General features: G+C 49.2%; 1 protein-coding gene across 4 annotated transcripts in view; it reads right to left on the bottom strand.

Annotated features, from left to right (window-relative positions):
• Positions 1 to 15268, bottom strand: part of TLR3 (toll like receptor 3) — a 292328-nt gene that overhangs the window by 125949 nt on the left and 151111 nt on the right. The window lies entirely within an intron of this gene.

Here is a 15268-nt window from a genome sequence, read left to right as displayed (position 1 = left end):
TGCAGGTCTAGTAACATTTTAATGAATTTTCGAGGCCTGATATTATTAAATAATTTCTGATGAAACATAGCATTGTTATCCATTATAAAGAAACAAGAGCTCTAGAAGTTTAGTGCGTGTCCACCGCATATAGTTCTCTTAAAAAACATTATTTAATACTTTGAAATAGCTGAAAGAGCATTTCGCTACTCTTCATTGACTCTGACTCACTTTTTGAATTAGAAATCAAGTGGGATTGTTTTTTATTTAGGTCTCTGTAACCTACGTACATAGTAGTGGGTAAAGAAATCTAGTAAATGCTACAGTATAAATATACTTTAGAAAATAACTTTAGAAATGCGATGACAATTCAATTTACTGAGCTTGCTGCCCTCATTACGACCCTGGCGGTCGACGGTAATTTCGGGAAAGGTACTGCCAACAGGCTGGCGGTACCTTTTCCCAAATTATGACATATTATGGCTGAAGCCAAACCGCCAATGTACCACTCTGTCCGCCAGGGTGAGTAACGGCCGCTGGGCTGGAGACTTCGGTCTCCAGCCAGGCAGCCGTCACAATCCCACCCTCTGGATTATGACCCCGCCTGCCACCCTGGTTTTCATTGCAAGCATACCGCCACGAAAACCATGGCGGTAGGCACTATCAGTGCCAGGGAATTCCTTCCCTGCCGCTGATAGGGGTCTCCCCTGCCCCTTTCCAGAGCCCTCCCCTGCCCTCCCCCTCCCTCTCCTGCCCCCCTACACATTTACACACCCACACGCGCACACATACACTCATACACATACGCATACCCACATCCACTCACGCATGCACACATACATACCCATACACCGCAACACACACCAACATAGAGTCGCACACACGCATTAAAAACACACAACATACAAGTGCACTCACATTCAGTCATTCACACACTCATTCAACGCAACTCACACCTGCATGCAAGCATACAAAAACAGACACACACACACCCCACACACACACCCCACACACACACGCACACACCGCACCCCACCCCCACCTCCTCTCCTGTCGGAGAACCAGACTTACCTGCTTGCAGGGGGTCCTCCGGCAGGATACGGGACGCGGCACTGCAGCCAGCAGCAGCGTCCGCCAGCAAAACATCGTCAGGCCGTATCATAGCTCATGATAAGGTTGGAGGTGTTTGCTGGCGTGGTGCTGCTGCTGACAGCAGCGCCACCTTACTGCTGTCCGCCGCCATAACTGTCAATGGTATTCCACCAGGCTTCTTGCGGAATTCCATCAACGGTCATAATGCGGGTGGGCGGCTGGTAGCCACAGCAAGGGTATGTTGCCTGCTGTCGTTTGGCAGTAGGGGATCAATACCGCCAATGTTGTAATGAGGACCTTAGTCTTTCTCTGCATGTACGTCTTAACCTGCCCCAAGCAAATAATTCTGAGGAGTTCTTCTAACATTTATACTGAATTGTCTAATTCATTGTAGTTTTGTAAGTTACATTTCTCAAAGATTGTTTTGAGCTCTGTGTTTCCAGATATAGTGAAATAACAAGAAGGGTACTGTCTAGACTAAGTTGGTATACACTCACAATTGTCACAAGTTTTTGCAGGGCCTGGGTAAACGAACTCTAGCAGGGCCATGATCAGACGAGGACAGCTTTCAAAGTATAAATAATCAAGCAAACAAAAAAAAACACTGTAAATTCGGCAGCTGCCACAATCTTACTTTAATATCTAAAACTAAATGCTGCAGCACCAGTGACTGACCTTGAAAAGCGGAGGCCTAGAGAATTAAATACTTCGACCTCACTTCTGACAGACCTCTTTACACTTCATTCTGCAGCCCCTCTTTATTTCAATCATTAGTTTAATTTATCGTAAAAAGTTACCACTTTCGAAAAAAAAAAAAAAGTTGTGATAGCATTAGCTGCAAAATTACATTCTGATGATAGTAAACCTATAAATGACAAGTGATGCCTTACACATGTGTTGTTGAACAACCATACAAAGTCACCCTTAAACCAACCTCTGTCATTATGTAATAAAACTTGTGCTGATATGTGTTTTAGAGAGTATTTGATTATATTTATTGTCAAAAATGTTATAATGGCATGATTCTGAAGTGACAATGTTAAATGGTGGTTGTGTGATGAATCATGGTGGGAGCACTAGTACATACTAATACTGGTGTTGGAAGATGTGTGTGTGTGTGGGTGTATGCTGGTGTGAATTTGGATGTATGATCCCAGTTGTGTTGGTTTATAGTTGTGGCTGTGGGGGTATATGATGATGGCTATTTCATCTGTTATTGCTTGATTACGTTTGCAATGTATTAGAAGAAATGTTTTATTATATTTGTAAGGCTGTTAAAGAATGTATGATTGTGTTACTAAGTTTGTGCTGCCAAAATGTGTAGCATTGGTAAACAGTAGCTATTTGGGTTTATGACATTCATTGGGTTGGCACATTATGGTGTGCGAGCTGCTGCTATGTTTCCCCTGGAGCACCGATGTGTACCTCTGACCACCCTTGCACTCTTTCTTTGTTCCCCATGTCCTACTGAAGATACTATGGCGCTCATTATGACATTGGCGGTAAGTACCGCTTACCGGCATGCTGATAACGCCGCTGCATCGAATTACCGCCACCCATATTATGACACGCACATAGCAATCCGTCACTATACAGCCACACACACAAGTCCGGCAGACCAAAGGTCAGTGATAAACTGTCAGTAGCAAAACCCACACAGTTCCGCCAACAGAACTACGCCCACAGCATCATTACCCACGAATCACCACGGCGGACATTCAATTGCACTAAACCATTGGCGATACATACCGCTGCGCTCAAAATACACACAACCTAACAAAACTACACCACATTGGACAATTCAAACTACACACATATACACACCACACCACTATAAAACACACACCACACCACTATAAAACACACACCCAGATTACCCACACCCCTTTAGAAAGACAAACAAGTGCCACAAGAGAGATAGCAAGACCACAGAAAAGACCACAGACACACACCACCATCACCTATACACCATCCAAGCACCCTACATCACACACCCCAACACAGCACCCCACACACCCTCACCCACACCACTCACAATACATCCATGGCACCGCAACAACACCCCAGGTTCTCTGAGAAGGATTTAAGGGTCATGGTGGAGGACATCATTCCGGTAGAGCAACAGCTATTCGGATCACAGGTGCAGCAGACGTCCATTGCTAGGAAGATGGAGCTATGCAGAAAATCGTGGACAGGGTCAACGCGTGGGACAGCATCCAAGGACAAGGGATGACATCAGGAAGAGGTGGAACGACCTACGGGGGAAGGTACGGTCCACAGCAGCAAGACACCAAATAGCTGTACAGAGGACTGGCGGTGGACCCCCACCTTCTCCCCCACAACTCACAGCATGGGAGGTGCAAGTCTTGGCAATCATACATCCTGAGGGCAAGGCAGGAGTAGGAGGATACCCCACCATCACAACCCACTCATCCCAATACCAAGCCCTGCATGCAACACCAATGCATGGACACCCCTCACAGACCTGCATGGACACCCATCACTAAAGCATGCACATTAGAGAGAATCACCTAGGCCACAAAATCACTACTCACAAAAGGCAAAGCTGCCAGGGCAATAACAACCATACAGGGCAACACACCCATGCACAAGATGACACACACAGAAACAATAACACTGCATTTGCATCCCCACAGGTCCCCCACCCAATGTCACCGGAGAGGAGGTGCCAGCTACTTCCAGCCCCTCCCCCCCCCCCAGAACAGGCCCACAGTGATGACAGCAGCTCTGGACAACTGGATCTGGATGACCAACCTGGCCCATCAGGGATCTCCGGAAAGTTGGTTACCCAGGCACAGCCCCATACCACCACAGAGCCTCCCCCCTCAGGAAACACCAGCACAGTGCCCACCCAGCCGGCCCATAACTCTGTTCCCCGACATGTCAATCAGCAGTGTGTCCACCACTACAGGGACCCCAGGCCACCCCAGAAACACAGGACGATCAGGGAACTGGGGTCAGTGGCAGTGGGCACACGGTTCAGGGGACAGAGGCACAGGACAACAGGGAAGCTGGGAGGACTGCTGCACGACAGGGGGAGGACAGGCCCAGGGAACCGACTCTCCAGGAGGCACTCACCAACATCCTGGGAGTATACCACCATTCCCAGGAGACAATGGGGCAGATACTGGACAAGTTGCAGGAGACCCAGCGGCCGCAGGAGGCACAGTACCTAGAGATCAGGGAGGACTTGAAGGACATCAACACCATCCTGGTCTCTATTGCAGGGGTACTGGCAGACATGGCCAACACCATGAAGTAGGCAGTGGCACACCACAGGGCCTCTGACATTAGCCAAACCAATAAACAGCCTTCCAGCTCCGCTGCTGCTAGTGGACAGGAGGCCCGGCCACAGGACCAACAGGCCACCAGCAACCCATCACCTGCAGAAGGAGAACCACCCCGCAAACGGTCCATGCGATCCGGGCAGAATCCAGAGAACATTGCCAAGACCCCCATCAGGAAATAAGACTCTCCTGAATGTCACCCTTGTGTCCTACTCTGTCACCCTGTCGGCCACCTTGAACTGTCATTGCTCCCCTTCCTATGCCCCCTTGGACAATGCACCTGTGAACAAATAGACTGGACTTTATCCTGGACATTCCTCCATCATCACCCCAGCCCATTGCACACCCCCCTCTAATCATTAGCACTTAAAAAAACACCATTTGAATAAATACAAGTATGGAGTCTGTCAAATCATTTAACCACGTATTAGTTTAACAAGCTTTAAACACTGCAATATAACTGTACCATAATTTATACATAGAAATGACCTGTAGTTGGCTGCAGTCAACACACCAGGAGCAATAGTGGGGCACAAATAGCTGAAAATAGAGATGCCAAAGATTACAGTAAGTGGCCATAGAAGTGGCAATGTCAAATACAAAACTTTCAATGTAAAGTGTATTTACAGTGTCTTACCTGTGTGTCATTGGAAGTACTGTTGTATTATTGCACTTCTGCTGTCCTTATCCTCAACCTCTGCCTCCTCATCTTCACTGTCCACAGGGTCCACTGCTGCCACACGCCCATCTCCAGCCTCATCCTCCTGCAGAAAATGCATTTGGTGACAAAAGGCAAGGTTGTGCAACATACCGCATGCCACGATGATCTGGCACACCTTCTTGGGTGAGTAGTACAGGGATCCACCTGTTAGATGGAGGCAACGAAACCTTGCCTTCAGGAGGCCAAATGTCCTATTATTATTCTTGTTTGCCCAAGTGCCTCATTGTAATGTTCCTCTACCCTTGTCCTGGGATTCCTCACAGGGGTAAGTAGCCATGAGAGGTTGGGGGAACCAGAGTCACCTGCAAATATTGAGGGACAACTGTTAAGACACACACTAACCCTTAAGGCCCACACCATACCCATTCACCAACAACCCCTGGGTGGGAACCAGGGCTCACCTATTAGCCACACCGGTGCCTCTGGAGTTGAGCCATCACATATGGGATGTGCTATTCCTCAGGTTAAAGGCATCATGCACAGACCCAGGATACTTTGCATTGACATGAGAGATGTACTGGTCCGCCAGGCACACTATCTGCACATTCAGGGAGTGAAAGTTTTGGTTTCTGAACACCTTTTCATTTCTCCGGGGGGTGGGGGGGACAAATGCAATATGTGTACCATCAATAGCCCCAATTATGTTGGGGATATGTCTCATTGCATAGAAATCAGTTTTCACTGTGGCCAAATCCTCCTAGGGGAAAACGATGTAGCTGCACATGTGTTTAATCAGGGCAGACAATACTCTGGTCAGCACTATTGAGAACATTGTTTGAGACATTCCTGCTGCCAAGCCCACTGTCATTCGGAAGGAGCCACTTGCCAGGAAATGGAGCACAGATAGGACTTGCACAAGAGGGGGGATCCCGGTGGGCTGACGGATTGCAGATATCAGGTCAGGATCCAATTGTGCACACAGCTTTGTGATTGTGGCCCTGTCTAGTCTATAGGTGAGGATAATGTGCCTGTCCTCCATTGTTGCCAAGTCCATCAGGGGCCTGTACACGGGGGATGTCTCCATCTCCTATTCATCCGCAGCGGTTGCAATCTAGGGGGCAAACAGTGAGTAGTTGGTCAGTATTTCATATTTCCAAACACTACACTGCATTGCATGCTGTGACTGTAATACAATATTGCTGTATAGGCCCAAATGGTGCCTATGTGTACTGTGATGCAGTTAGGTGCCATGGCCTGCCCCCACCCCCCCTGAAATGGCATCCATCTGTCCTGTAAGGAGGGACAGGTGGAAATGAGGTAATTCCGCTGACGTTGTGTGCTGTTGCAGGAGGCGGTCGAAAACCGCAGTGCAAATCCTCATTGGATCCCATTGGGCCATATGGGTTACAGTTGCCAATGGTGATGTACGCCAGCGGTGACGGTACGCACCGTCGCGGACGTGACCGCCATTTTCTATCTGTTCACCCACTTGCTACCTGACCTTCAACAGGAGAGGACCTACAATGCAAGTGCTGCTGTGACCTGTTTTTGGAACCGACCATGGCTCGAGTTACTGGGGAAAGGGCCCCTGCCTTCACTGCTTCACAGTTGGAGAGACTGGTGGATGGGGTCCTACCCCAGTACCACATGCTGTATGGGCCCCCAGACAAACAGGCGAGTACACTGTGAGCACAATGAATGGGGCATTAATGCATGGAGTGCTGTGTGTGAGGCCTCATGTTTGGGGGGTTGGGGTAAGGGCCCTAGGCAGCGTGCTGCATGTATGGTGGGCAATGTCCGTGCGTAAGGGGGTGTGATGGCTATGGTGGGCTATGAGTGTAACAGGCAGGACGGTCTGACTGATACCTTTTCCTATGTGTATTTCTCTGCAGGTCAGCGCCCATCAAAAAAAGGGTATATGGTGTGCCATCCCCAAGGACGTGCGGACCCTGGGGGGTCTAAGGCAGGCGGAGCACCCACTGTTGCAAACGGTGGGAGGACCTGAGACGCTGGGCATGGAAAAGGACAGAAGCCCAGCAGGGGATGGCCTCCCAACCAGGAAGGGGTGCTCGTCGAACCCTGACCACCCTGATGGACCGCATACTGGCGGTGGCCTATCCGGAGCTGGATTGGCGCTTGAGTGCATCACAGCCGCCACAAGGGGGTGAGCACAGTGCCCCAATATACTACTTGCGCGTGGTGGGGTGGCATCGGGGTGGAGGATGAGGGGCTGTGGGTGCCCCTAGGCCAGGCCGGCCAGTGCAGGGTAGGGCCCATGTTGGGCAGGGTCTGATGTCAACCTCCTCTAAACAAGCTAGTAGGCCTCCACTACTGGGCAGGGGTTTGTGGGTCTCAGGTATGCTGCAATTGGTATTAGGTATCCCTGTCCAAGGGCTGGGGACCAGCATTGTGACTGGTAGTGCATTGCCTAGTGCGTAGGGCTGTTCCCTGTGTGTGAGTGTGTTTTTTATGCCAACGGTGGTGTTGATTCCGCCATTGACCAAGTGTATCCTTTGTCTCGCCCCCCCTTTTTTGTTTTGTCACCCTGTCCTTATGTGTATTAGCATCATCTGGCGGTGCAGCAGAGGCACCGTCAACGGGGAGAGCTGCATCCCACAGGGCCCAGGAGGCTGAATCCACCGACAGTGAGGGCACCAGTGGAACGGAGGGTGAGGGGAGCACCACTGCAGAGACTGGAGGGGACAGTTCTGACAGTGATACCTCCTCCGACGGAAGCTCCCTGGCAGTGGCGGACACCTCTGTGCCCACTCCAACTACAGGTACAGCCACCACCCCCGTACCAGCACTGCCCTCCCTGCAGCCCCTCAGCGTGTTTCCGTGCTTGCTCACACAGGAGGATGGGCATCTCCTTCGCCCCAGGCACCTCAGGCCCTGCCCCAGTTAGCCCTTCTGCCCTGAGTGAGGCGGCTATTGACCTCCTGAGATCCATCTCTGTTGGGCAATCAACCTTTGTGAATGCCATCCAGGGGCTGGCAACCCATTTGCAACAAACAAATTCATTCCTGGAGGGCTTTCACTCTGGCATGGCGGCCCAACAGAGATCAATACAGACTCCGGTCTCCTCCCTGATGGCAGCCATTGTCCCTGTTTCTAGCCTCCCTCCTCCAACCTCCTCTGCCTAATCCCATTGCCCTCAACCCCAACCTATCCCAAGTACAAAGGCAGATCAGCATGCACCCAGGACAACACATAGGGGGGGTTCAGGCAAACACAAGCACCACACATCATCACACAGGCACTCACACAAACACCATCCAGATGCAGACATACCAGCATCCACTGCCTCCATGTGTGTCCCCCTCCTCCGCCTCCTCCGCCTCATCCACCTCCCTCCCAGTAGCATCTAAACTCACACCTGCACACACTACATCCTCATCCACTACCACCATCACACCTATCACTACACGCCCCTCTCTGGCAGTCACCACCCCCACTTCCATGCACAGGTCCCCTGTGTCCTCTCCCACTGTGTCTGTGCCCTCTCCTTCCAAAATACCCAAACGCAAGCACTCAGACACCCAACAGCAATCCACTTCACAACAGCATCCAGCCCATGCACCCAAACACAGCAGACAGACACCTCCTACAACCACTTCCTCTTCCTCCACTCCCAAACCTTCACCCTCTTCCTGCCCCAATGTTCCTAAGAAGCTTTTAAGCCTTTCCTCTCTACTCTCAACTACCTTCAACTCTACTATTGACCTCTTCCCTACCCCTCCTCCCCCTCGTCCTTCACGTCAGGCCAGGGTGAAGAAAACCCAGGCAAGCACCTCAGCCACCCAGTGCAGGGGTACAGTAGTGTTGACAGCTACTGCAGGTGGGAGAGGATCCCGGGCAAAAGGCAGCAACACTGACAGGGTGCCTGCACTAGGTGCATCAAGGAAGGGCAAGAGGAACCACCTGCTGTGACTAGAAAGGGCAAGGAGGCATCACCAGCTGCAGGTGTGAAGGGCAAGGGGCAATCCCCAGCTGCTGACAGGAAGGGTAAGGGGCAGGCAGGAATGACAGGAGGACTGGTGACTCATTCAGAGCCCCGACTACCAACCATGGTGGTTCAGCTGTCCGAGGCTGCAGGGGATGGGCTGGAGCCTCCCCCCACCACTGCCAGCACCACCACTAGCACCACTGCCAGCAGCAGCAGCCCCAGTGGCCAGCCATCGGAGGCTGCAGGGGATAGGCTGGAGCTCCACCCCCCCCACTGTCAGCACCGCCACCAGCACCACCGCCAGCAGCAGCAGCCCCAGTGGACAGCCGTCCGAGGCTGCAGAGGATGGGCTGGAGCCTCCCCCCACCACTGCCAGCACTGCCAGCAGCAGCAGCCCCAGTGGGCAGCCGTCCAAGGCTGCAGGGGATGGGCTAGGACCTCTCCCCACCACTGCCGGCACCACCACCAGCACTGTCACCAGCATCACAGCCAGCAGCTGCAGCCCCATGGGCAGCCGTCCAAGGCTGCAGGGGATGGGCTGGGGCCTTCCCAAACCACTGCCAGCACCACCACCAGCACCACTGGAAACAGCAGCAGCCCCAGTGGGCAGATGTCCGAAGCTGCGGGGGATGGGCTGGAGCCTCCCCCCCCACAACTGCCAGCCCGAAACCAGCCCGCCACTGCCACTACTAAGCAGCCGTCACAGCCGGTGGACAGTGTGTAGTCCTGCCTCCATTGGCTGTTGTGCGTCCTGGCCCCTGCAAATGCTGTGGGTCTGACACCCAGGTGAGAGATTGTGACCTTGCCCTCCCCAAGATCTGCATCACAGGGCACAATGCCCCCTCCAGAACCAGTGGAAGAAGCCATCCACTCACCCCATCCTTACCAGGATGAAGCACACTGGAGACAATGCCCCCTCCAGAACCAGTGGAGAAGCCATCCACTCAATCAATCAATCAATCCATTTATAAAGCGCACTACTCACCCGTTAGGGTCTCAAGGAGGAGGGCGCTACTGGTCAAAGAGCCACGTCCTGAGGTGTTTCCTGAACGTCAGGAGGTCGTGGGTCTGGCGTAGGTGGAGCGGTAGAGAGTTCCAGGTCTTGGCGGCGAGGTGTGAAAAGGATCTTCCTCCAACGGTGGTGCGGCGGATGAGGGGGACGGTGGCGAGTGCGAGGCTGGTGGAGCGAAGATGGCGGGTGGGTGCGTGGAAAGTGAGTCTGTCGTTGAGGTAGGCTGGACCTGTGTTGTGGAGAGCTTTGTGTGCATGGGTCAGGAGCTTGAAGGTGATCCTCTTCGATACGGGTAGCCAGTGCAGGTCTCTGAGGTGGGGGGAGATGTGGTTGCGGCGTGGGACATCGAGGATGAGGCAGGCGGATGCGTTCTGGATCCGTTGCAGCTTCGTTTGCAGCTTGGCCATTGCCCCCGCATATAGAGCGTTACTGTAGTCCAATCTGTTGCTGACTAGGGCGTGGGTGACAGTTTTCCTGATCTCGACGGGAATCCACTTGAAGATCTTGTGGAGCATGCAGAGAGTGTTGTAGTAGGAAGAGAAGATTGTGTTGACCTGCTGTGTCATGCTGAGGGTGGAGTCCAAGATGAAACCCAGGTTGTGTGCATGGTGGTGGGCGAAGGTGCAGTACCTAGGGAGCTGGGCCACCAGGAGTCATTCCACACTGAGGGGTCGGAGCCGAAGATAAGGATCTCTGCTTTATCCGTGTTTAGCTTGAGGCGGCTTGATTCCATCCAGCTGGAGATGGCGTGAAGTCCATTGTGGAGGTTGATTTTTGCAGTTGTAGGATCTTTCATGAGGGAGAAGATTAGCTGGGTGTCGTCTGCGTAGGAAACTATGTTGATGTGGTGGGTCCGTGCGATGTTGGCGAGTGGGGCCATCTAAACATTGAAGAGTGTTGGGCTGAGGGATTTCCAGGATGAAGCACACTGGGCACAATGCCCCCTCCAGAACCAGTGGAGAAGCCATCCACTAGAGAGACTTTGGCCCTGCACTCCCCAGGACCAAGCAGTGGGCACACCTCCCACTTGAGAGACTGTGGCCTTGCACTCCCCAGGACCAAGTAAACCACCCACTTGAGAGACTGTTGCCTTGCACTCCCCAGAACCAAGCAGTGGGAAAACCACTCACTTGAGAGACTGTGGCTTTGCACTCCCCAGACCAAGCAGTGGACAAACCACCCACTTGTGAGACTGTGGCCTTGCACTCCCGAGGACATCACACAGGGCATGTAGCCCCCTCCTGGACCAGTGGGTTTGTACCATCTTTCGGCTGAGGTGCCGCCCCATCCCCCGTCCCCTTGAGGTGCCTGTGTATTTTTGACCTGATGGCCCTGCAGTGTTCTCTCCATGTTGTTGCAGGAGTGAGGTGGGGCCTTGACCTATGTGTTGTGGCCCATGGACATTGAGGACTGGGCAGTGTCCCTCCATTTGTAAATATGTATATACCTTTGTAATTTAATGCACTTATTCATATTCTTTAATCGTATTACACTCACTTTCTTCAAATCATTTTGTCCCTGCATTATTCCTGAGGGGTACGGGGTGGATTTGTAATGTTACTGCATCTGGGTGTGTGTATGGTGTTGGGGGTGGGGGTGTTGCGTGTGAATGTAATTCTCTTTTTCCTCCCCCCTCCCTTGTGTGCTAGGCGGCAGTACTCACCGTGGTCGTCTTCGCCGGCGTTGGTGTTTGTAATATGTTTGGCTACCTCATTACTCCTCTGTCCCTAGATAGCAGCTGAAAGCAGGGGAAGTTGATTTTGGTGGCCATAGATAGTATAATATTAGAAATTGGTAATTAAGTGAATTCGGAGCTCTGAGTGGCATGATAGACAACTGGAGCTTTGCTCTCGTTGTCTATCTGGTGTCACTTATAACCCCTCAATAAAAACATCCCTATAATTCACTATTATTCATTTATAAATTTATCTGGGTATCTATCAACCTATGCTAAAACCATATATTTGATCAGTTGTCAGTCTTTACACATTCATGTCATGTGACAATAGGTGACAGGTGATATGTTTTTAAAAATGAATCCGAGTAAATTTAGAGTTGAACCAGAGTACTGACTGGCTTAAGATTAGTCCACGGCCTACTTCAGTGCAGAACTGTAACAAACTGTAAGGTTGTCAGAAACCTTAGTCTACCAGTAAATTCCTTAAATTCATCTCTCCTTTCACTCATTCTCCCTATCGCTTTGTATCAAGTAAACGGCTGTGAAGCAAGTGCACTCTAGAAGCCACAATGCTGCCAGAAAGTCGTACCTGCCCCGTTCTGAAGCGTGTTCGTACCAAACCTGACTGACTAGCCTGCATAGGCTAAAGTTCAGTAAGTGAAAACAATTCACATCTCTGCACAAAGTACATAAACAATGCCACCTCATGGACCAAGCTCATTGTCCACAAAAGTACAAAGTTACCGGGCAATACGGGTATCTTCTGTGTTCCCAACTACAGTGATACCTAAATGTAGGATGGCCAGTCTGGAAGTCGGCATTCTTCATGCAGGCACCTACTGGGGGTATTTTCTTCAGAATGTCCTCCCTGTGGAAGTGTCAGGAAGCATTCGAGCATAAGTTGCCCCTGACATGACACTACTATATTGATATGAAAAAGGTTGTAGAAAAACAAGGGTAATGTTTACATTGCAAAACTAAGTTTCAAATGATTTATTCCCAATGTCTCATGACGTGTTAGCTAACGTGTTAGGAGATCCCTGCCATGCAACAGTAGCTACTGTTAAAAAAAGGGAATGAGAGTTGGAGTGGTGAGGGCGGGTAGGAACTACAGTAACTAGTGGTGCAAACGCACCCAAATTGAAGTTGAGTCAATACATTAAACAGGTTTAGGCAACTGGAACGCGGTTTCAGCATGGTATTTGAAAGGCTAGCCCTGGTGAGAAGAAATGTCGATCTGAAATGATGAGAGAGACCTTAATTTAGTGCAAAGACTCAGAGTGGCCAAACGCGTCGACTGCTGAGCTATGCAGTACAACTCAAAGCTACAGGTTCTGACTCCAGCGGGTGGATATCTGCCTTTCATCTGTCAAAGGCTATGTTGCACATAACTCTGTGTGTATGTGTGTGTGTGTGTGTGTGTGTGTATATATATATATATATATATATATATATATATATATGAAGAGAGAGAGATATTTTGCTCTATGTAATGATTTGTAACTAGTCATTTGACCCATAAACATACACACTAGATATATTATATTTATTGGTGTTCCTAGCGCAAACATTATGTGCCACCAAGTTGGAGGCAATACAACCTCTAGTATCTGTAGCACATTAGTGATAGCGAAAAAACTTATCATCATGAAATGTGTCATGAAAACGGAAGGCAAAGTACATTTGTGTTGAAATTTGAATTGTTCTCATGTTGTGCATCTAGGAACCCTGATTACGTGTTTCCTTCGAAGATCCAGATCACTATTTGGCTATCAAAGTCTATTATGTATTTTGCTGACTAATACAAATTTGGCGCCTAACGACATGAGGATGTGTAAAAACAAATATTACACCACTGTTATGACACGTGTCACGAAAAAGAGGGAAGCAACACAATATTTATATTTAGGTTATGATTAGGCTTCATGTGTTGTTTTGTTTCTGCAATTGCCGGATACATACTTTCTTTTCATTTCCAACCACTTTTTTTGGTATCCAAGTATGTTGTGTATGGGTTGACAATTAAATATTATGAAAAGACAGTCTCATTATCAACGTGTGCCCAACACTAGATAATACAAACATGTTCTGTTAAACCCATCATTGGTACTTGGGTTAAACTACAGTGAAAATGCTGTTGTTGACCAGCCAGAGAGGAAGTGAAACACTTGTGGCTGCAATGACTATAACTGGTTCCGGTTTCTGAGATATGAAAGTAAGTGGTTTGCTAAAGGGAGACAGGAGGAAAGAATGGATAAAAGAAACTATCTCAGCACTAGCATGCAAATGAAAGTTAGCTTCATATAGTGATTAAAGAGTTATGGATTACCAGAATCATGTCTTACTGAATATTTTACTCTGAACATGCTCAGACCATCCATCCTATCTGAAAGGGTACATACACCAGATCACTAAGTACCACAGGGCGGGTCATTCTGATCTCTAACCAGGTAGTTTGCAAAACACGCTTCCATGCATGTTCTGGTACCCTGCTGAGAACCAGTCAAAGCTTCAGCAAATAACAGTGCTTTTCAGTCATCACGTGGGGGTGGGGGGGTGTTGGGGAGGGCAGGGGGCACGTGCAATTCTATCATAGCTGTTTTTGGCATTTAACACCAAGTTATATTTTGTCGTCTCCTTTGTCTGTAGCGGAGACCTTGTTTTATGCTGTTGTAGGCACTTCCTCTTGCAGTGCTTGCCCTGTCCACAGTGCCACCCTAGAATCATACAACTGCAGCCACAAAGACACGTCTTTTAAAGCTTATTTCAGTCACTTTGACAAATACTGGAACTTCTCTTAAGTGACGGGACTTCAAGTGCACGCCATTTAGGGGTCGAGGCTGAGAAGCATGGATTGCCCTTTGAGACCCCGAACACTGCCTTTGTGAATTGTGACCTCAGAGATAACAAAAGCAGTGCAAGAACAGATTGATGAGCATACCGTTTGCTTTATGCCGCTTCCACTGGGACACTGCACTTTGGTAAAATAAACCTATCCAGGAGTTCAGCTGTCTTTAAAATAGATAACAAAATGAAAAATAAAAATACACATTTAAAAATCTTGTTGCAATGCTTCATAATTGTCCATACATGAAAAACAAGCATTGGCAAAGTCAATAAAGTCAGTGAGAAGTTATTTTTTATTATTACAAGTGTATGCTACAAATAGAAAAAAAATGATGCCTTAACTTTGCACCATAAGCTTGCAATAACAAATTTAAATTAAAAATTAAATGAATACAACAGTATGGGTTCTTGCTAGCAAGCGACTCTATTTAACACAGTTGTCATAGACCTTTTTTGTTTTCAAGCATGTCACTGGAAAATATAATTCTTATTGGTGTAAATAAAAGGTACTATTAGCTTTGGCTTACTGAAACCTGAAGGCATGGTTAAACAAACAAGGTTTACTTAAAATAACAAAGGATACAGAATGGAAAAAGATTTAGAAAAATAAAATATCTGCCTCCATCCCTTTTTTTAGGCATATGTGCATATTTCATCAGACAAAATGCTGACACTCAAAGCGCAAGCAAGCCACCGGACGACGTGGACTGGCCAATTGCTCCGTGATATATTTTGCAGTAGACGA

The sequence above is a fragment of the Pleurodeles waltl genome, chromosome 1_2 (assembly GCF_031143425.1).
Source record: "Pleurodeles waltl isolate 20211129_DDA chromosome 1_2, aPleWal1.hap1.20221129, whole genome shotgun sequence".
Taxonomy (NCBI): domain Eukaryota; kingdom Metazoa; phylum Chordata; class Amphibia; order Caudata; family Salamandridae; genus Pleurodeles; species Pleurodeles waltl.
This window is presented reverse-complemented; position numbering and strand designations above follow the sequence as displayed.